Source organism: Sipha flava, unplaced genomic scaffold, assembly GCF_003268045.1.
Source record: "Sipha flava isolate LNK unplaced genomic scaffold, YSA_version1 241_pilon_pilon, whole genome shotgun sequence".
Classification (NCBI taxonomy): Eukaryota; Metazoa; Arthropoda; class Insecta; order Hemiptera; family Aphididae; genus Sipha; species Sipha flava.
Genome location: NW_020272889.1, coordinates 344054 through 367034, shown reverse-complemented (window position 1 = coordinate 367034; position 22981 = coordinate 344054). Strand labels below are relative to the sequence as shown.

The 22981-nt window shown below is 29.6% G+C and overlaps 1 protein-coding gene and 1 long non-coding RNA gene across 9 annotated transcripts in view; one reads left to right on the top strand and one right to left on the bottom strand.

The window, feature by feature from the left end:
• The window catches only part of LOC112684144 (growth factor receptor-bound protein 14-like), a 102771-nt gene that overhangs the window by 71493 nt on the left and 8297 nt on the right, over nt 1-22981 (top strand). The window lies entirely within an intron of this gene.
• LOC112684146 lies at nt 3632-6361 on the bottom strand. Of its 2 annotated transcripts, none has more exons than XR_003148654.1 (5): nt 6127-6361; nt 5861-6042; nt 4918-5114; nt 4490-4814; nt 3632-3759 (listed from the first exon to the last, which is right to left on the bottom strand). It is a non-coding gene; the product is annotated as an uncharacterized LOC112684146 (long non-coding RNA). The 2 variants fall into 2 exon arrangements; XR_003148653.1 differs by lacking the exon at nt 3632-3759 and adding an exon at nt 4311-4408.

The window sequence follows — 22981 nt, the reverse complement described above, 5'->3', positions numbered from 1 at the left end:
CCTTTCCGTCGTGGTGCTCCGTGTTCGCCGTAGTCGCGTCCGCGGAGACGTTTGCGTTGCGACGCGCACGTCGTGTAATGCGATCGAGCAATTAAGATGCGATTCCTGAGGACGCGCGACTGACGTGGCGCGATTTGAATTTTTTCGACGCGACCGAATAAGTATTCCGTACTACTACAAAACGCAGTCGCAAGAGACGCGAGGCAGGTATATAATCTACATTGTTATCATAAGACATTTTAAAATTATATAGGTAAATCAAATTAACAAGTCGACGATAATCGGTCGCGCGTCTAGTGCGTTTTAACCGCCTACCAAGCGGTCGTCAGTCGCGCGATTAAAGACGTAACAGCCGCCCCGCGGTGTTGGGAATAGGTTTCATTTAAAAATAGGAAAAACAGTTAAAATTAGAGTCGCGCGTCTATAGAAGCGCTTTAAGGAATCGCACCTTTAGACGGTTTTGCAGCAAGGCATAACCACCGCCGACCATTCGGTCAGCGCGGCAAATGAAACGAGGAAAACGTCGACAACTAGCTGGCCCGTGCAGGCCGAGTCAGCGTCGAATTGGTATATGTATTTTTCCATATACGTACGAATGTTTGCACACGGTTTTTTTTTCTGAGTGACAATGATCATCGTAATTTCTTCCGAGGACAAACAATAGGCCGTAAAAAACGTATATATATTTAAGATTTATTATATTCTCTACGTATACCGACGGGTTATACAATTATATTTCTCTGGGTGGTATTTTCTGAAGTGCACCGAGCTTTGTCATCATTTTACCGTCTGTATTATCATCGTATACTCGTAGAGCATAATAATATAATGTGTATGTACTGATATTTGCAATACTCCTCACCGCCGTCAATGAACAGTAATAAAAATTAATTTTTACTTCACATCACAACTATTTCAACTAACGTTCAATATATATATATATATTCTACGAATTGTATAAAAATCTCTAAATGTCATGAAAATACCTTAAGAATAATAATATTATTAATTGTTTTTATTATTATTTTAACACACAACAATGATTTGAACTAATGACTAGAGAATTTAAAATAATTGTATGTAAATCCCGTGACTGATGATTAATAACCGATTTTTTTTTAATCGATTAATTTAGTCATTTAAAATGGTCAGAACTGGGATCACGTTAAAACAGGCTCGGTTGTGTCATTTTTTCTCAATTAATACGAAATAATTAAAAATTACTTTTCTTTTCAAAAAACGATTTTACTTTATTAATTACTCTCATTTAACCATCAAAATGTATCATTTATTAGTATGATACAGCGTAGTGTTTTGAGATATGCTTTGTGTATAAGTATTCAATTTTTTTTTTTTTTTGTTTTATTTTTTCGTGTAGTAAATATATTTGAAAAAAAAAATTCAATTGCGAGTTTTAAGTAGTATAATTTAATATATGTATACGTGTATTCGTACTTCCGTGGTCTAATCAGGACCATTAGTTCACTACTGCAGCCCATTTTGTGTTTACTTAGTATAATATCACATTATCATATTTTACTATTTTACACATTATAATATATTAATACATGCGCTTGACTGTTTCACGGAAACGCACAATGTAATAATTCCTCTGACCATATATTTACCTTTTTTTTACCTTCTACCTTTTGTTTTCTGATTATATTTGTCGGTACAATAAGTACCTATATATATTTATATAAACTATTAATACTTTTGTATTATAAAAACTACAGTATCATCACGTACACCTACTTTTATTCCGGACATTCGAATGTTTGATTTAATAACAAGTTACATATTATAATGGTTTAGTTATGCTCTAGAATCATTTTCTAAAATATATACAATTGTGTTTATGGTATATCGTAATTAGTTGGCAATTGGCTTGTAAAATATAGTATTATTTAATAATTATGAGTTATAACCTACGATCGTATCGAACTGTTCCCGCGTATACTTGCTTTTGAATATATTACTTAGCTCATGTCTTATTTCACATTACATACAATCGTATGATTTTTACTAAAGCATGATAAATATATTCTGCCTTGTGTTTTAAATTTTGTATACAATATGTTGCGAGACGATTTAAATTTTGTGATTAAGAAAAGAGAAAAAAAACTTAAAAATCTCTTTTAAAATAAGATGTTCAAAATTGTTACAAAATTACTTATAAATTGAAATATATATATACATTTTATTAAAAAAAGTATCATTTAATTTAATTATTTGTATACTAACCTATACTCATAGGCGGATATCCAGTGAAATAATAAGGGGACTCAAATATTTGATGCCAAACAGACCCACGGGAGCATCTACACCCTTAACAATCTAATTTTTACATTAAATCACTCATAAAATTTGTTCTCATTATCATTATAACTTACATTTTACAAACATAATAAAAGAATAATTAATAATATACAATTACCATTTTTAACTTAATTTTATTATTCTATTACATTTTTTGTTAAAAATATTTAAAATAGCTTCATTACTTAAAGATTTAGTCTTATCTTTTTCAATATTATATATTGAAAATTCATTAAATTTTTGATGATGTATAGATATTTTTGGCCATGTTTTTATTTTCCTCATAGCAGAAAAACTTCTTTCACACGTGGCAGAACAAATAGGTAGTGTTAAAACAAATTGTATCATTTTACATAAATTAGGAAATACTTGAGGTGAAATATTCTTCTTATTATTTTCAATATCGCCTCTTTCAGATTCAACTAGATAGTTCTTTGCAACCATTATTTCCGACCATAAACTTTGTTGGCAAATATTTTAACCCAATAAATCCTAAAAAATAATAATTTTATTTATAATTTTAAAAACTAAATTAGTACCTACCTACGAAATATTTATAAAAATAATTAGATTTCAATTAATATTGAAAATACCTTATAATAATGAATAAACTAAGTACTTCCATCATAGTTTAGTTTTATAAATTCATCAACTCCAACAGCAAGGGACAAGTTTTCATTGGAAAACCTTTTTTTTAAATTTACTATAATAGAGTCGAGTACTTTAAAATATATATTTATTCTAAAATAATCTTCAGCTACAGTAGTTTCTACACCCATTACTTCAGACGTTGCACCAGTACTCGTGCTTACTAAAAACTGAACCAAATGACTAGGTTGTTGTCTTTTCCTTTTCGGCTTTAGTAAAAAAAAAAAACATAAGAAATTTCAATTATAATGTTCATGATTAAAAAATTAATAAATTTTAATAAAAATTACCTTTTGCTTGAGATAGTATATCAATTAAAATACCGTGTACTTCAGCAAATGTTTGTATTTATGTCCACATACTAGAGAAACTTTCAGAAGTTTGAGAGTCTTCAATTGATTTTATCACACTGTTAATTTAGTTGATTTTCCTTATGTAGCGTTTTTATCTTGTAGCATATTGCTTAGTACATTAATACAAGACAATACATGGGTCATGATGAATAAAATACAACAAATTTTCCTTTTGTAATTGTTGCGAGTATTCCTACAGAATAAAAATAATGATTTAAGTTATAAATAAATAAAAATAAATATTATTATATTAATAAAAAGCTATGTTCATTGTACATTATACCTATTGCTTTATTGACATTTTTATCAGCTTAATTTTTAATATCTTTGTTAAGTATACTAAGGATACTTTTAAAACATTGTTTCAAAGCTTCATAATTTTTATACCTGCACTTCCATCTTGTGTTACTAATACGACTGATTGTTTTTATTTTCAAGCCTAAACTTTTTTGTAAATCAGTTAATTGGTGATTTTTTGAAGGATAAGAAAAATGAACATTTACACTCAATACAAGGGCGGATCCAGATGGGGTTAGGGGGCAAATGGAGAGATCGCCCCCCTCCCTGTTCACCATAATAGACCTTAATTTTTGACGTGATTACTTCAAGGGTAAATAGGGAAATCTTAAACTATTTTTTTTTTGCCATACTTATGTTGGTACTATGCTATCACTTATATTTATTGTTTGGTGATATACTGACATCACGGTTATATACTACTATCATGATGTTAAATATTCGTAATCCAGTTTTGTGTTTGTTGGTGTTTCCAAAACGTGATAACTGATAACGAATAACGTAAAAATCGTTCGGTACCTCCATAATCAACAAATTTGTAATTATAAACTCTATTGTTATGACTCATATTAGTACAATTAAAAAAAATTATTATTATTATTACTTTATAATTTTTTTTTTTAAGACTTTTTTGATTTAAATAAATAACCTAGTTATATCAAATTTAATATTTTTAATTTTATCTATATATATATATATATATATATATCTATATCATAATCGCCTCCTCCCCCGTTATATTGGTCTGGATTCGCCCCCAACTCAATATTATTGAAAAAGCTTGAGATTTCCTAAAACAAGAAATTTTAATTTTAATTTATTCATTAACTATTGATAAACTTAACACAAATATTTTATTAAAATAATGTTACTTTAACAGCTTTACACATATCCACAACAACTATATTGATTCTATGAGCCATACAGTGTGGAAAAGTGGCATGGGGAAATTTGGTCTTTATTTTTGATTGGACTCCATTAAATTTTCCAGACATCACATTCACACCATCATATGACTGTCAAACTATTTGAGCTTTTTCACTTAATTCACATGTCTGGAAGTAATATAAAATTTGGTCACTTAAAGCTTGAACATCTTGTTTATCGAAACAGTCATTAAATCCAAGAAACTTTTCTTGAATATTCAAATCTTTTACATATCGAATGCATAGAGACATTTGCTCATTTTTATAGCAACTAAAAAATTAAAATTATGTCAAAATAAAAAAATAAAATATTGTACATTTTAATGAAAAAAAAATAATTTTATTATTACTTTGTTATACTATGCATTTCTTACCGTGCTTCATCGCACATTATATATACTGAATGTTCCTGTACCAACTTCTTCTGTAATTAAATCTCTAACACTATTTGCACATATATCAATAATTTCATACTGTATATGGTGACTAGTGTAATTTGTGTCTTTAGTAAATATTTCAGAAAACTTGGGTTTGTGCTTGGAAAATAAAACACAGGCTTCCTTAAAATTCCCTAAAAATAAAATAAATAGTTCAATACTAAATTGATAATATATTTTTTTCTTATTTTTTATATGATACTTTGATTTAATGAGGTTTTGTTTTAATTGTGTCCTCTAAAAGCCAATTTTTGGCCTGCTAAATATAGTGTTATATCAATAAGATATTTCATATACTCTCTATTAACTGCGATTTCTAATTGATGCTGAGTTTTTAGTTGGGTATGAACAGTGCTAGTTTGTTTAACAATTATATTATTATGTCCTGACCATTTCGCAACACAAGTCAAGTGAGTTTTGGTACTAGCATGGGCATCAGGCTTTGATCATTTTCCATTTTTTGAACCTCTAGATCCACTTAACTTATAGGTACCCAATAATTAAGATACTTTTACATTTTACCTAGGGTACATTAAAAATGACAAACCTACAATAAAATGTAGTTTTTACTTTGATAGCTTAATTTGCTTTAGTAAAAATACTATGTAAAATTAGGTACCTATATGAAGAGTAAGGAATATATATATATATATATATATATAGGCAATTCTTTTAGACAATTGTTTAGATACCAAATTATTATTTGAATGCATTTTTTACAATTATTCGAATAAAAATGTATTTTAAGATACAATTTATAGGTCATAGTTCTAATATTAATTGATTTTTAGCTCTCCAATCTCCAGTCATATTTTATAAAATCTATTTATGCTCTTTTGGAGTACTTTCATTTACTTATATAATAATTAATAAAACATACTTTTTTCAATTTTTAAACTCAATGGTTGTGAATGTAGGTTCAGTTTGATTGTTTCCAATTATTCGACATGTACAACAAAATATGGCATCCTAATTAATACTGTATTCGAGCCAATTATTATTCTTATAATATGCAGAATTGAAGGCACGTTTTTGAGTACCAAATTGTGTTAAAGGGAATTCCTTAATATTATTTAATAAAATTAATAATAATAAAATATATTATCTATTACAGATACCTAGGTGAATAATAAATTCATAACTTACCTTAAGCTTTAGTCTTTTAGTACCAGACTCTAAATCACCCAAGTCTAAATCCGAGTTGTCGACAATTACTTCAAGTTGATCAGTAGTATCTGTCTGTATCTCTTCAGTTGTTTTTGATTTAAATTTAAATATTTCAAACATATTTGGACTAAATTATTTACTAAAAATCTAAATTACAATATCAAAAGAAACGTATTCTCAAGAACATCAAATAATAAGTAAAATATAATTTAGTATAAAATAATCAATAATGTTACTGTTACGGTACGAATACGAATGTACGATACCATTACTATGTACAAATACGATTCATTCAATTACGATAAACTTTACTATAGATTTAATACAGTTATGGCAATAGTCCTATAATAGCCCACTATCTCAGTCTGGTTATTATAGCTTCTCAAGAAACAACAAAAATTAGAAAAGAAATAATATTTTTCCCATCTATAAATAGAACAATATAATATGTTATTCAATATTGATGGCCAATTGGTACAAAATATGTACAATATTAGGTATATAAACACAATATTATATTATTTTATGTTGTGAATTGTAACTTAATTGTTCGGTATGTACCGTAAATAATAAATTAATAAATAGTAATGATAATATGTAAGTAATGTACTAGGTACATTAATATAATTGTGGATATAAGGATAAACAATAATGATAAAAATTCTGCAAACTGTACAAAAGTACGATATTGTTTATTTAATATTTTCAGGGGGGCTTTAACTTCATATTATTTATTTTTGGAGGCTAAGCCCCCCCCCCCCGATCTCCGCCTATGCGTATACTATACTAAGTTTTTACTCGGAAGTTGTAAGTTTTGCGTGTAAAATAATTCTGCATTAATTTATTTTTGGAATAAAACTATTTAGTTCTGTATGTATGTAGGTAGTTTATGTACGTTGTAATTTGAATTTAAATATTAATAAAGCATACTATAAAAACTCTTTGTATTTTAAGTGTTGTAGGGGCGTTCAAAAAAAATGTAGTTCAAACATATTTCCCAATGTTAGAAAAAGACAGATGTTTACATACATAGCAAATAAAGGTTATATAACCTATATAGGTAGATACAATTAATTTTGATCTGTTGGTATACCGTAATATATTTACAGTAAAAAATTATAGGAAATATTCGTGAAATAATTATTATTTTCGTTTTTTTTAAAGAATTGAACGAGTTTTATCTAATAATTACAAGTTTTTGTGCATTTGTAAATTGTATGACTAATAAGAAGTATATTTTTGAACAGTACAAGATACAATTAAATGTCAAATAAAAATTCAAAATTTTAACTTTACAGGATATGGAAATCAATCATTATGTATTTAGTATTAAATTAGTTTCGATGAATTTTATTTTTGGCCCTATTAGGTTTTTTATGTTTATAGATAATATGTATTGGGAATAATGTCGATTGTGCTTATACTGTGATATTTAACAAGTTATTAATGTTTAACACGGCAATTTTTGTGATGATTAAAACTCCATTGTTTTCTTCTTTCAATACTAATGTACTAAATTATAAAACGCTTGTTGATTTTTATTTTTTTAAATGTCTTATGTACCTATACTATTATTTCTCTTCGAAGGCGAAGGAAATAATCAACGTCGGTATAATCTTTTAAAATTTACATATAGTCTTATTTTTTTATTTTTTTTTTTTTTTTTTTTTTTGGTCACGACACAAATATTGAATTTTAAGTACTGCGCGTGACCATAATTATATATAACTCGTTTCGGACCAGACTCGTTTAGCGAAATAAAACCCGCGCGTTTAGTTTACTGCAACAGCAGTCGTCTGTCAGCAGTCTGCCCATCAAAATCGAACTCGTACAACACTAATTCGAGTCGACTATGCTATGCGATTCGAATAAATTCGTTCCCGGTCAAAATGAATTAATAAGTTAGATGATATATTTCTGAATCGGATCAATTAATTACGAAAATCGTGTTATTCGTTTAAAACATTAGTTTTTAATATAGATTTGAAAATATATTAATTCAAATTAATGCGACAGTAAATCGTACCGCTGAAACATAAAAATATTGTAATTTTTCCATTGGAAATACATCGTTTGGAAAGTCGAAAGACATATTTCATAGCTTAAAAAATTTACTACGAAACACAAGAACTGCCAAGTTCTCGTTGAATACAGTCGGATCATTACAAATTTCAGAATTAGTCCATTTCTCAACTGTAAATCGATAGCAATGAATTGTTCCAAAATGATATTACCGTTTAAAGTATGCTATTGATTTTTGTTTGCAATTGTTGCGATTCTCAGTGCGAGTTCGGTAGGCGAAACCGCGTACGTTTGTCACGTCATCGAATACGTAACAATAATCATGATAATATGATCGTCCAAATTTTGAACGGCGCCGGTGCCGGTTTGACGTTCCCGAGAGATGCCGGTACTGTTTCGGCTGAAAAAAAAAATCGGTAGCTGCGGCGGCAGCGGTCGGTCCATATGTTTGCACGTCATCTGCCGCGTGTATTGCATCGCATATGTTTTATGCACCGCAGAAGGCGCTAATCGTTAGTTTTCGCGTCATTTCAACGCCGCCGCAGCTGACGGAGGTACCGGCGGACGCGTTTAGGGGAACGATATTTTAGCAATTTTCTCGGGTGGTCTATGAAAATGATACCGTTATACGTTTATGTACCTGTATGGGGCGAAATCAGGTATTTTCGTGGCATAGGCAATTTCATGAAATTATTTGTTCAACATATAATATAATTACTTATTACACGATTGATTTGAAAATTACATTTATCTTTAAAAACACAGTAATTTTAAAGATCATTATAGTTTTCAAGTCAATCGTGCAATAAGGAATTACACTATACGTTCAACAAATAATATCATGAAATTGTCTGTGTCATGAAAATACCTTACTTCACCCTATATATTTACGAACGCGTGCAGTACAATACTATGGTATTACACATAGTACAGGTGCGCCGGTTACTTGTACCTATGTGTACGCTGCCTACGTGCGTGTAATATCATATTGTATACGAAGAGGACCGCGACGGTCTTTTAAACTGTTCCGTGTTTACCGTGTTTGGGCAAAAGTATGACGGACAGCAAGATGTCCGATGTCATAATACCACTGGCTCGCTGGTCGTCGCGATGCTGGTGACGTACTTGCATTCATAATACTACATAATATCGCGGTGTACACGTACTTCAGTAATTATCATGTACCACAACCCTTAGCATAACTAGACGAGCTGATGAAGGAGGAGACGGAGAAGTAGAGACCATTCGAACCTCCTGATCGCATTTTTAGGTACTTCCTATATTTCGTGCATTCAATAAAAAAAAGTCGAACGAGCATTCCCAAAATAATGAGCTTGTTTGTTGCATATATGTTAGATTAGGGCTTTAGATTTTTTTCTGTCGTTCGTTTTCAAATCTCGTTGCATCTTAAAATAATAATATATCATTCCGAGTTCTCGGTTATATCTTCGTTATAATAATCAGAACGAAAATATTGCCAAATAAAACCATTCGCCATTTCAATAGCGTTCCTTATTACGTGTATCTACAAGTTTTTCGTTTGAAAAACCGGTAAATATATTTGATTGTATTCCATAATTATACAATTAATATCAAAGAACGTTTAACTTTTGCGTTTTATTCTTTTTTTAGTAACTTAAGACATAGTAATGTCGTTCATTAGATGACCTTCAATTTTCAAGGCTTTTTCAAATTTCGATTTATCATACTCCTATATAGTATCTTCTTTCTTATTGCCTCTTTCTAATTTTAGACTTATAATTAGCGTTGTAGTGTGCACGGAAACATCGTAACTTGATGGTCTAGTGCAGTTTATTGATATTTTATTTGCCCCTTGCGTCAAGCAAGAGCAACATTTTACTGCCGCCTCCGTCTCTTATATTATCTGTAAACCTCTATCATCATATTTAATTTTTATACTCCAAATGTATTATCCTATAACTGAGAGTAATAATTTGTTTTAAACCTCAAAATTTACTTAAACGTTAAACTTTTAACTCAATAATTATTTAACAACTATCAGTATCGGATCGGAGGGGGTATTCTTGCCCCAGAAGCTGATGGTATAAGCTCTTAAGTTTATGAGAAATAAAAAAAAATTCATGAATACTATGTAAGGACTCATCACTTTTATTAACCTCCGGGCATCAAATTTTCTAGATTCGGCACTGTCAACTATAGTATTTATTTCGTTTAACATGTTGTCATCAGTTTAAATCCAATGTTGATACATAGGCCCGTGTGATATTTAAAATGTATTAATTAGCTAGCAATGGAGCACCCTAAACTTGTAGGAGGATAGATTTAGTTTCATAGTTTAAATTGAATCTTATGTGTTCAAAAACTGGTGTCCTACTTAAAATTAGGGTTCACCTCGACGATCGCATGTAAAATACCTTTGTACATAGGCGCAACTAAGGTAAAATATCTGGAGGGGCTACAGCCCTCCTATCAAAACTTAAAATAATCTGTAGATCACCCCTACTCTTATATACCATGTTAATAAAGGTATTTTAGTCGGATTTACTACAATGTGTCTTTTTGTATGTGACACTATTGTGAGTTAAGTATGCTGTATGCAGTATGCCATGTATAACATGGAATATTTACGGGGAGCCCCCCTAGTGCGCCTATGCCTTTATAACTGTTATATTTATGGTTGAAGTAAGAATTTTTGTATTAATAAACGTGATTGTAAAACAAATAAACTTTTTTATTTATTAATTGTCTTCCGCCCTGGGCAGCCGATACCCACGTTACGCCACTGCATTCAACAATTTTTTTTAATATTATTTATGTCAGTCTTGTATGGAGATCTTCTAAAGATTTTTGTTATTATTCTGTGTTAACTATTTGTCGATTAATATTTGATTCATCATATTCATTATTATTATGTTCTCCGACTGCTGAAGTAAATGCATTTATCCGTGTATAATTTTGCATCACACGTTCTCGTTAAACATCTCCAACAGGTAGAGTTGTCTTTTTCATTAGTTGATCCAAAATTGTCACTTTGAGACAGTACTTTCCAAAATGTTAAACGTAAAACCGTGGGCGAAAAGAGGAAATTGTCTTATCCTTTTAAGTCGAAAAGAGGAAGGTAATTTTTGGGCGAACGGAGTACCGTCAGAATTGCCTTGGTGCTTACAGAACAATAATAATTATTGTTCAACCGTTTCCCGGGTACCGATTAAATTCTAAAACTCAATTATTACAAACAATTTTTCACCGGTCAACAATAATAATAATAATATCTACGTATAGGGCACGTACAGTGCTTAACTTGAGGGGGGACGCAGAGGGATGGAGTACCCCAACTAATTTTTAGAAATTTTAGCGTCCCCCTACTATTATTATTGCGTTATAAATATTACGTTTAACAAGTCTTGGGGACGCTATTTTCTTTAAACTAAACAGAGTCCCCCTTCTTTATTTTAGCCAAATCAAGCACTGGGCACGTATATTACAATATTTGGTGGTAATAATTTGTACGGTATTTGGAAAATCCGGGAATTAAATGCGGATGCGCGAGCGTAACGCGATGCGTATCGGTGGAGAAAAGGAAACGTGAAGCCGAGTGAGAGAGAGAGAGAGAGAGTGAAAAAAAGGACGAAAAGAAGAATCGAAACGATGACGGGAAAAAGTGCTTAACACGGTAATTGTACGTTTGGTAGTCGCCGGCACTGGGTACCAGCTGTGGCACCGGCTCGACCGTAGCCGTCGGTAACCGCGGGAGGGGGGGGACCGCACAATTCAACCGTTACGTGCGGCGGTTACTACGGGCGGTGGCGGTGGTGGCGGTGCTGGTATTATACCGGCCGGCCGAACGACCAACCAGCCAGCCAGTAGCAGCAGCAGCAGGAGCACTACTCGGCGGCGGCCCAATCCGTTCGATATCAGCTGTTCCTTTGTGTTAGTGTCCGGCGGCCCCGATGCCGATCCGCGTTCAAACCCAATCGTCGTCGTCGTCTCCGACCGCGTACATTCGCCGTCGCTGCCGTCGTCGTCGTCGTACTCGCGTGCCGAGCGTCGCGCACAGTACACCATTACACTGCTCCGAACTCTCGCGCACGTTCACGGTACCGGTCGCTGTTTTTTTTTTTCTCGTTCCGTATTAATTTTCACTCGCCCGTAGTACACGTATAGGTTTTTTATTTTTCCGTCACGATTGCCGCCTGCGTATCATCAGCCCGTCGTGTCAACCGTCGCGACACCTTTACCGCAAATCGGTGGATCCCGCGACACCCGGCGTTTTCACGCGTTGCCGCCTCTTCCGCTACCGCGAACCACCATGTACGGGACGTGACCGGCAAATCTTCGATAAAAAAACTTTAAATCTATTCCTCGGTCTTTCTACCCCTCGGGAAGCTCGTCGCAACAAACAGTGAGTACACCGCACCGTAGATGTGTTCTTGTATGTTATTATTTCACGTACATTACGGGTTAGCACACCTACTCGCTCCATCATTGTGATAATATCGGTAAATGGTTTTCTTTCTTCTTTATCCTGCACCTTTTACCGGTGATAGGTACTGGTTTATGCTCGGCATTCGAGAATTTATTGTTTCGTTCACTCTTCGCCCAACGTTTCAGCATTTCTTCGTCGCCGGTCGTCCGCACTTGAGTTGACATAAATTTCCGTTTATTCAATATTACGTATGTTTTTATATTCAATTATACTCGTATACTGTGGGTGTGTGAGTAGTTGTATGTCGAAACGACGAGTTCTCGGGTTTTCGTAATTTTCACTCAAAAAATTATGATTTTTCTATCCATTCTCCTCCCCCATCCCTCAACAGACAATATGAACGACAATTGTTGGAGCGATTTATGGATACGGTCTATGAATGCGTGTCAAAACGAATTATGTCCAAATAATACAGTACTTCAATTTGAAACGTTTCATTAATTTTCCATTTTAGACAATAATGGTGAACTGTGTATATAATAATGTATTACACAGTGCATAGCTGATGTACATCAACCACTTTCAATTAATACAATATATTGAAGCGTTTACGTATACGAAAAATATACTTGTTTTATTAATGTGTACTTGTACTTTTGTTTCGTCATATTAAATATATAATGTAATTTGTAGGCACACCAACGAAAAAATTTAATTAATAAATCTTTTTGGTATAATTTAAATAGAAATCCAGCGCACGTCGTTTTTTTTATAAACATTTTAAAAATAACATTATCTATTTTACATGTTAGTGTTTTTAAAATCGCCAATGCAATGATATACATTGAACGGTAATGGAAAAGTATCACTTTGATAAGAGAATTTTTCACCATGTTAACCATTTTCTTTTGCGAATGATATACTTCGATTTCACGATTTGCGTATACTTTTCGATGTCCCAGTGCGCTCTACAATTCTGCAAGTTCCGAGCAATATATCTGTGTGAATATAGATGTAATTCATATGAACGTCCGATTTTTTACAGGATATCAAGTTTCTTTCGCAAATTTTACCTGTTTCAAAGAGATGTCGAAATTATATATATATATATATATTAATGGTGAGCATGTGATTAGAAGAAAAAATTAGCTCGTATTAAAAAATAAAAATAAAAAAATATACAAATAATTGTAATAATTATGTTTTTGAAATATATAGATTTAAAAGATTAGAAAAATAACTAAATTCCTATTGAACGATAAATATATTCCAACCTGAGAATAATTTCAGCACATATAAGTGTGTTATGTGCATGGCTGCGTGTGCGTGTGTGTATGCTAATTTGTAATGATGACAAATTATATATGGAAAGAGAGAAATCGATTGAGCATGCAATTTTCGTTGCCAATGTTATTTTACGACCTAAGTTTTGTATCCGGAAAGAGATAAGTAAATCTTTGCAATTAAGATAATTTTATTAATTTATTGTTACAGTTGGTAATGATGCGTTTATGAGGCGATTGTGATTCTATGAGTGGTTTTATTAATACATGTGCAATCAAAAAATGTCTGTGTTTTATTTCTTAACAAATCGCAATATCCTAGGTCGTTGTTCGTTCGATTAGATGATAAATTATGTTGTAAAAAAAAAAAATTGAAAAAAAAAATAAGCTTATTTATTTGACGGGGCACCCCGCGTGAGTAAAATGTAGGTTATTGCTGACAAAGCCATACAAAAAACATTTTCTAAAGATATTCATTATTATGATAATATAAGAAAAATTCACCTAACCAATATAAATGGAAATTAGCTGCAAATATACGCGAGTTTTCGATGTTGAAATCAAAATTTAAAATGTCACCCTCGTGCGCATTTTAGAATAGCTGTAAAGCATTGGTTTTACTATTTTTATTTTACTTAAAAAATCGGAATTTCGAAATATATTGTTTTATCATATAGGTATAGTTGTTACATTTTACTTTCAGAGCAAGGAAATAATGTATACACTTAATTAATCATGAGAGTAATCATCTCGTAAAAATATTACCAACATGAACATGAAAACATTTAGGTGGTTATTTTTGTATATATTCTCTCAAAAGTTGAATATGATGTGACATAATTTAATATTTCCCGTTACAATAATTTTAATAGTATAATTTCTAGTCTAGTTATTCTGCTAAATATTTTATATATTGTACCTTTTGATTACCGACAATCCCAGAGAAATCCATTATCACGTGGTAAATATAATTTAAATTTAGCTCCGAAATCTTCGTGTAGGTACACGAAAGCCATCTGGGTTGATGCGTTCCGAATTGAAAATATATATCCTTCATAAATTGTATTTGAGTGGTGTTACTGCCGGTTGAAATCATTTTGCCCGGTTTCCTGTATTAATAATAAAATACTTTTCAATTTTATATTTATATATATATAACAATTTTTTTTTCAATATTTTAATCTATCCGTGTTTTAGATTTGTATTTGAAATGTAATTCAGTATTTTAAACGTTTAACGTTTATTGATATCTTGAATTAATATATATATATATATATATAAATAAATATTTATAGGCCGTTCTGAATTTGCATTTAAAATATATATTATTTAAATTTAAAGATTAAGAACATTTCTTTAGTTAACTGCTCGCGTAGAACTCAGTCTAATTTTTGCATTAATTCTTATGTTAACAATTTTAAATTAAACTAAAAGTGATATTTATTTTATAAACTACCTGAACTATTTGTTGAAAACTTTTATAAAACTACAAACTATCTTGCTGATCATATAAAAATAAAATATTTATTTTCAAAATGTTTAGTATTTCGTTTGTATTTTAACAAAACAAATTTAACTTACAATTTATATGTATTATACATTTCTTAGGAACCAGTATTTATATTGCAGTGGTTAAGAATACATATTAAATATTTTATAATGACGATATCCCAGTGGTATATTACTAATTGTATTTCTGTGTTGAAATGGTCAATATTTTACTATTTTATCAAGATCGACGTGGTTTACATGTATGTGTGTGTGTGTATGTATGTATATGATGTTTTACTGTTTTTAGAGATAATTAGAAACTGGCTTTGCAATCAAATCCCATTCTAGTCAAATACTATTGTTCTGTTCAGTTCTATCATTTTCTACACACGCTCACGGGCTTATACTCTGACCACTCCTTCTTTTACAATTTTTTTTTTTTTTGTTTGTTTCTATCCACAACGTATTTAACCTGCGGTTAAAATCTAATAAAAGAGACCACGAATTTAGTTTTTGGTCTCTGCCTATATAACTGCCAGTGAAGGTGTATACAAGCGTACTACGTGTATACTCGTGCGCACGCGTAGACATGCACACACGCATACTGCTTTTGTCTAGTAGCTATAGGCATTGGAAGACTTTCACAAATATATGTACTTATATACCCATAAATATATGTGTACATGTATACTTATATATTTAATATTAATGTATATTTAATTGGTTCTAAAACATTAGTCATTTGTTTAAATGATAATTTAAAAAACAACTGAAAAAAAGTCGGTGTCGACCGTTCGGTGCTGTTCAGACGATAAATTGTTGTTAATATCGGCGAAAACTTGTTATGCCTGTATAGTGTAGTACAAATATTATATTTTGTATATATCTAATATTTGTGTATTAATTAGGAAATTATTAGTTATTCCAAGTATTGTCTTATATTTTTTTATATAATTTTACTATAGATATTCTTTACATTTTAAATATTATCCTGCAATTTTACTATATTGGCTGTACAATTTTTCTAAGTTGCGTTTTGAATATAAGTATTATTTAACATTTCAATATTTAAGTCATTTTCTGTGCGATTACTCAGAGTTCTAGACAGATGATGAGAGATATTTTAATTATGTTCTTAGATGTTTCTCTTGACGGATTATAAATTACGTAATGTGGAATATTTGATAAATAATGTATTAAAGAATAAATATTTCAATATATATATAGATATACTTACCTATTATCTATTATTTTAAATTGTTAAGAAAAAAAATGTGAAATAATACAATATGAATGTAAAGTTTAGATTTCTAATAAACAAAAATATTTTTGTTATTTCATCGCAAGCTTAAAAATAAAAGAAATAACTCACAATTTAAATTGTAGACAGACAGATAAAACAAATATATCTGATGTTGTACCGCTACACTGCATCTATGATTCTACCTCAACGGATCCCCAGTTGTGGTAGGTCAATACTCGAGATCAGTGTATGTGTGGTGCGTATATATATATACAAGTTTGTATGTTGTTTTCTTATAGAATATCATTGAGTATGAATCTACTTTCATAAAAAAAAAAAATGATCAGTTAATCATGATAGACCACTTATTATAATTTACTTGATAATTTATATTTGTGAAATTCTTTTACCATATTGCCGTGTGATAATATGTGTATAATGTAATACTCAGCTGAAGTTCTGTACTAAGTGCCTATTAAATAACTATATGTAGACACATTTGTATTGATAAATCAATCCAAATCCTATGGATATGCGGTTTACTTAAAACTACTTATTTAGATTTCTAATGATTCTACAGGATTCGTTTTTGTAATTTAACCTAATTAATATTTATATGTTTAAACTATTTTTTTTTTTTGCGAAATTTGTTTTATTACAAACTAATCTCATAAATACTTAAATAAACTACAATGATTAAAATTAAAATAAATATAGTCGATGTTAATACTGTCGCGTCCTGCGTAGTCACATAACAACATACATAGCATGATTCACCCGATTCACTAAATTTAAATTGTTTAAAGTTGAGGCAGTACAACAAATTAAACTTGTTATGCTGCACTGAAATATTAATATGGAAACTCATACATAACGAGAATATTCTCTTTTCTAAACAAAATTTAATTTTTGAGTTAGCAAATTTGTGTAGTTCTTTAAGGTAGACACCGTAGTGTATTTTGTCATTGATAATGTGATAATGGATGTGTTTACCTGAGATAACTTACCTTCATCAGAATATAGATAATCGCAATGCAACACGTAATACGAGAAACGTTTTTAGTTGACAAAACATTTTATGAAGAGTGTCATATGTGATCGAGCTTTCTTAGTTTCAAATTTCTTATTGTAAATTACTTTTCTTTCATATTAAACAATATTTCTCAACCGAATTCCTGTCTTACGTTTAATTTTGTTCTGTTTTATTACTATAGCATTTCTCTACGGATTATTTTTGTAATAAAATGTTACAACACAATTAAGCTGTTTATAAAAAAAATTCAAGTTCTCGGCAATATTCAATATTTTTGTATATACATTTAAACGCAATCATAGTGTCACATCTATGAACTCCTTTACGACTTTTTTATTTTTTTGGCATCCCAAATAGATAACATATATATTAATTAATGTAAACTATAAAAGTTGTACCACTTTTTTTTTTTAGTTTTAATTGCAATGTATAACTGTATCACAATCAATCCAATCGTTTAAAATAGGTCCAGGTATTCTTGTAATAATTATTATAATTATTGTATGCCTGTAGCGTAATATTTTTTTAAGAAACCTGTATCGTTTCAATGTCGAAAAGGTGAAGTGAGTTATTGGCAAGATAATTTATTTAAAATTAAAGAGAGCTATTTATCTTTGGTCGAATCTTCGGAATTAATAAAATTCATTTGATTTATGTAAATCTAATACTATTTACAGTATAAGAAACCACGTATTAATTAAAATAATTTAATTAAATTTTGTTTAAAACATAATATGTAGTAGTATTTTTGTATTTGACTCTAAAAGTCTGCACTTTAAAAAAAAAGTTTTAGATTATTTGTGTTGACATCTTTTGTCCAGATGTACATAAAGAAAACTACATTTCTCTTTGTATGAGGATTGATGTTTAGAAATATTCTTGTATCTACTTGTATTTGGAATGGTTTAATATTTCAGAACTATAGTTTTTCTATACTTTAATATACTATAATAATTATAGTTACCAAAGATTGTAATGACGGATAAAATATTATGAATATGAAAACAAAAAATTATACTCATCGACTGTTGAAATATTATAAATCATATTTAAATACACGTATTAGTTCTAAAAACTCGATTGCATATTATTTCGTTTAAAATATTATTATTATTATTATTATTTTTAAATAACAAAAATGTTTTTTTATTTTTTAAAAATTTAAATGTTTTAATTATTGAAAACTTCTATAAAAATATGTAATTAATACATTCAGGTACAAAAAATATATTCAAATTAAATGAAAAATATATTTTCACATTGTTTACATTTTTATATTTTTATTATAATCAAGTATAAATAACATTTTAACTTAACATAATATTCATTGGGATAAAAGTGAGGACAATAGATTTAAACTACGGGTACACTAGATACTTCTATAAATTATTTGACATCACGTTCGCGGAAACTTACTTATTAAAGTTGAAAGACCTTGATATGACTTGTTGTTGCATCATACATTTTATGGGGACATTATATTTTCTTTTTTTTATAATTTTAATTTCAACTAATGTTTCTTTTAAGTGTGATTTATATATAAAAATTATAACTAATGATAATTGTTAAACTATGATATTAAAAGAGAATAATACTGATTATTTTATGATAAAAAATTAATAGAATATCTGTTTTTTTCAATTATATTTAACATACATTTATAGTGTATCGAATTGAGTGATTAGTATTAAACTTCATTAAGTTAGGTTAATTGATCTCTGGACAATATTGGTTTTAGATTTTATTATTTTAAACTGTATTATTTTTCTATTTAAACCTTTAATTTTTTATCATCTATCATTCTATAACTAAATACTTCTTTTAAAATTAAATTTATAAAATATTTGCATGCAATCATTATTTTTTTTAATTTATCTATTGAAATATGATGAATTAATATTATTTAAGTGACAATGGCTTAAGTAAACTAAACATTATATGTAATTGAAATTGATAATCGTATTTTGCATACATTTTTAGAACTTTAAATTATATTAAATACCAAATATATAAAAGTAATTATATAGGTGAGTGTATTTTAATTCTGTATATTAATTTTGATTTTCTCGTTTATATTTATAATGTTTACTGGCACACAAATACATTTTAATTAAATTTAATAACAGTCCATTGTTTAAATGGTATTAAACGTGAAATGTTCACACCATGTAAATAATAATTATTTAAGTATAAATATTTTTATTATTATTCATTGAGAAAACTTAATTTTTTTAGTTACGTAAAATAAAATCGATAATTTTCTATTTGAAAATAAAAATATCCGACGTTCATATGGTTTCGGCGAAAAATAATTTTCAGTGCTAGTTTTTTTTTAACATTTAATCACGACCCAATTTTACGAATAACGAAAAATACTCGAACTAACATTTGTACATTATTGTGTCGTACACCACAAGCACACACACATACTTGTTCATGCGTACGTGCGTGTGTATAGTTGTAATAGTTCGTAATGCGGCAGTGTGTATCAAAGTTTGCGCTCACTAGCCGAGAAAAGCGTTGGGCAAAAAATAGTTAATACATGTAAGAAATATATATAACACGGTCGAGAGATTAGACCAATCGCGCGCGATGCAACCGCTACCCACTGTAACATTATGTGCGTGCGTGTGTCCACCCAAGATCTTGACGCCGGCTATGAATCGCGTCGTCTTCGAGACGCGGTGTAATAATATAAATGATCAAAAGTTATAAATGTTATAACACTATACTGAACACGTTTGCCCCCCCCCTCTCCGTGCATTATTTATTTATCGTTGATGTACACTAATTTTGTATTGACGTTCTAGTTCAAAATTACAACAGCCCAGAAAATTATCAACACGACGGTTGTGCGTTTTATACTCGATTACGTGTTAATTTTTTTTTTTTTTTTTTTTGTTGTACAATCTGTGAAATGCTTTTACAATAAGTACAAGCGAGAAGAGTTGTTAACGGTATTTACAAATAAGTATTATCGAAACAGTAGTCGTGATCAAAGAAGCCAACCATTGTTGGGACTTCGGGAACGTTTTAATTTAAATGAAAAAAAAAAGCTGTGTAATTTTGACCGATGGATTTCGTTTGTTCCATGTTTAGTCTGAACTTTTCAAAAGTTTACAGTATTTTACGGTATTTACATAATTTTATGTGTTTTCAAATCATTATTTTCATATAAATTATTTTTGTTGTTTTTTTTTTTTATAACCTATTTATAACTGAGAAATTAATATACGTTTGGCTATAGTTTACATTTACAAAATGAGCTACTGTGTTTTCTATTTCTGTGCTTGTTGCGTTATTTTGATTTCGCATTGTTTTCTACATAAAATAAAAGAAAAATACTATTTATGAGAGGAAAACTTGTAAATAATAATTATAAAAATAATGATAATGAAAAAAAAAAATGTCTAACGTATTGCTGCGGTGAATCATGCTGACAATGACGACGTGTAGAATATAGATCGTAGGTACAGATTGAACAATAGCCGTTGGTGGTATAATATTATATTGACTATAAGACAAACGTCATATGTTGAGTAATAGTTCTTTCTCTATCGTGTTCCGCGTGACACGTGTACATAATACATATAATATAATATACTAGTAGCTTTAATGTTATATTTTATGGTTATACAGCCTATGCGTTATATTTTGATTTAAAACAATATGTATACATTATATTTTGGTTTGTATTGGAGGATTAAAAGCATATTTTTTCGCCAAATTGAAAGAAATACTATCACCTACCACCATTTTCAATGTGTCAATTTATATTATTTGATTTCTTAATGTGATATCGGCTTTGGAAATTGTTTTTACTATTTTAAATGTGTTCACGTCGTTTTTCAGTGCCAATGACTTTTTATTACACTATTTAATAACAAACTTCTCCTTATTAATTGACAATCGACCATCACCCCATGTAATAATAAGACTAAATCATGTTTTATTGTTTTAATCGCTTTTATATTATTCTTTGTGTGTTAGGTCTTCCGAATTGTACATTTGACAGCTATTATTTATAAATCCCTCATTGTGATAATGTTTTGAAAATATAGACTGTCGTTGATATTTTTTAGTGTAGGTATAAGCAATTCAATTTTACCGTTTTTATTTGATAAAATATTGATGACCACCGGACTTGTCTACGTTTAATTATTCAAAATGTATTCGGTGTCTGCGGTCGGAGCTGCAAATATAAACGTTTTGTGCAATATTTTACTGTACACTTTGACACTCTTATCCCATTAAAATTGATAAACCTATGTGAGTTTCATTCATTTTCAAAGTTCAACTTAAATTACATTCCTATTTTGGAACAAATAAAAACAATGCGAGTATTTTTCAAAGTGTTTGAATTAATTAACATTGACTTCCCCAACTCTAAAATATTGAAATCAACTTAGAAGAAAATTTGTTTATATTTACTGATTGTTTTTTTAAACCAATTACACTCGTTTTCAATAGTCCTTATTCATATTTATTCAAAATGTAACAAGCTCTCTTTTTTTAATTAAAATTTCTCATAAAAATATTAGTTGTTACCATGTTAAATTTGGAAGATCCTGTATAGTATATATTTATATATTCATGGAGTCTCAATCTTTACGTCATATGTATAACGTGTAAAAGGGTATAGTTACCTCGAGTGCGCTACGTCTTATTGCACAACAATATTACCTATTATTGTATTGGTTCCATAATTTTTTTTCGTAAGATCGGCGATTTCCCTCTTCTGTCGTCACATCTATTGATCAAATTCATCGCCGTCAATAAGTGTTATATTATCTAATAATTATAATATAATTTTCATTTGTTCTATATTTTCTCCAACTTATGTACACACATCTATCTCTCTAGTTCTTATATAAACGACATTTTTTCTACCTATTATCTTAATTATCAAGAATTCCTGAGTGCCATATACGTGTTTCTCAGGTTGTTTTTTTATATTATTAAAATTTCAAACTGCTCATAAATGTCGAGATCCTTATATATTATATTTATAAAAAAATTATTAAAGTATCGATTATTATGTTACTCGGACACTGATGACCGATGACCTATAAAAAAACAGAATTTCCTCGATAGTAAAAAATTCTTTTATATTAATTAAAATCGTATATTCGTGTGATGGGAACAATAGTATCTAGTATCTATTAATTTTTGATTTATTAATAGTTAATTGGTGGTTTTGTTTTTTGTCATTATGAATTGTCTGCTAACGAAAACGTGATAATTTGATTGTTGAAACCGATTTTGTTTTGAAAACATAAGCTGTTTTTTTATTCATCAAATTTTCTTACGTTTGGATAACGTGTTTTAATTCATGTAGTATACTACTATATAAT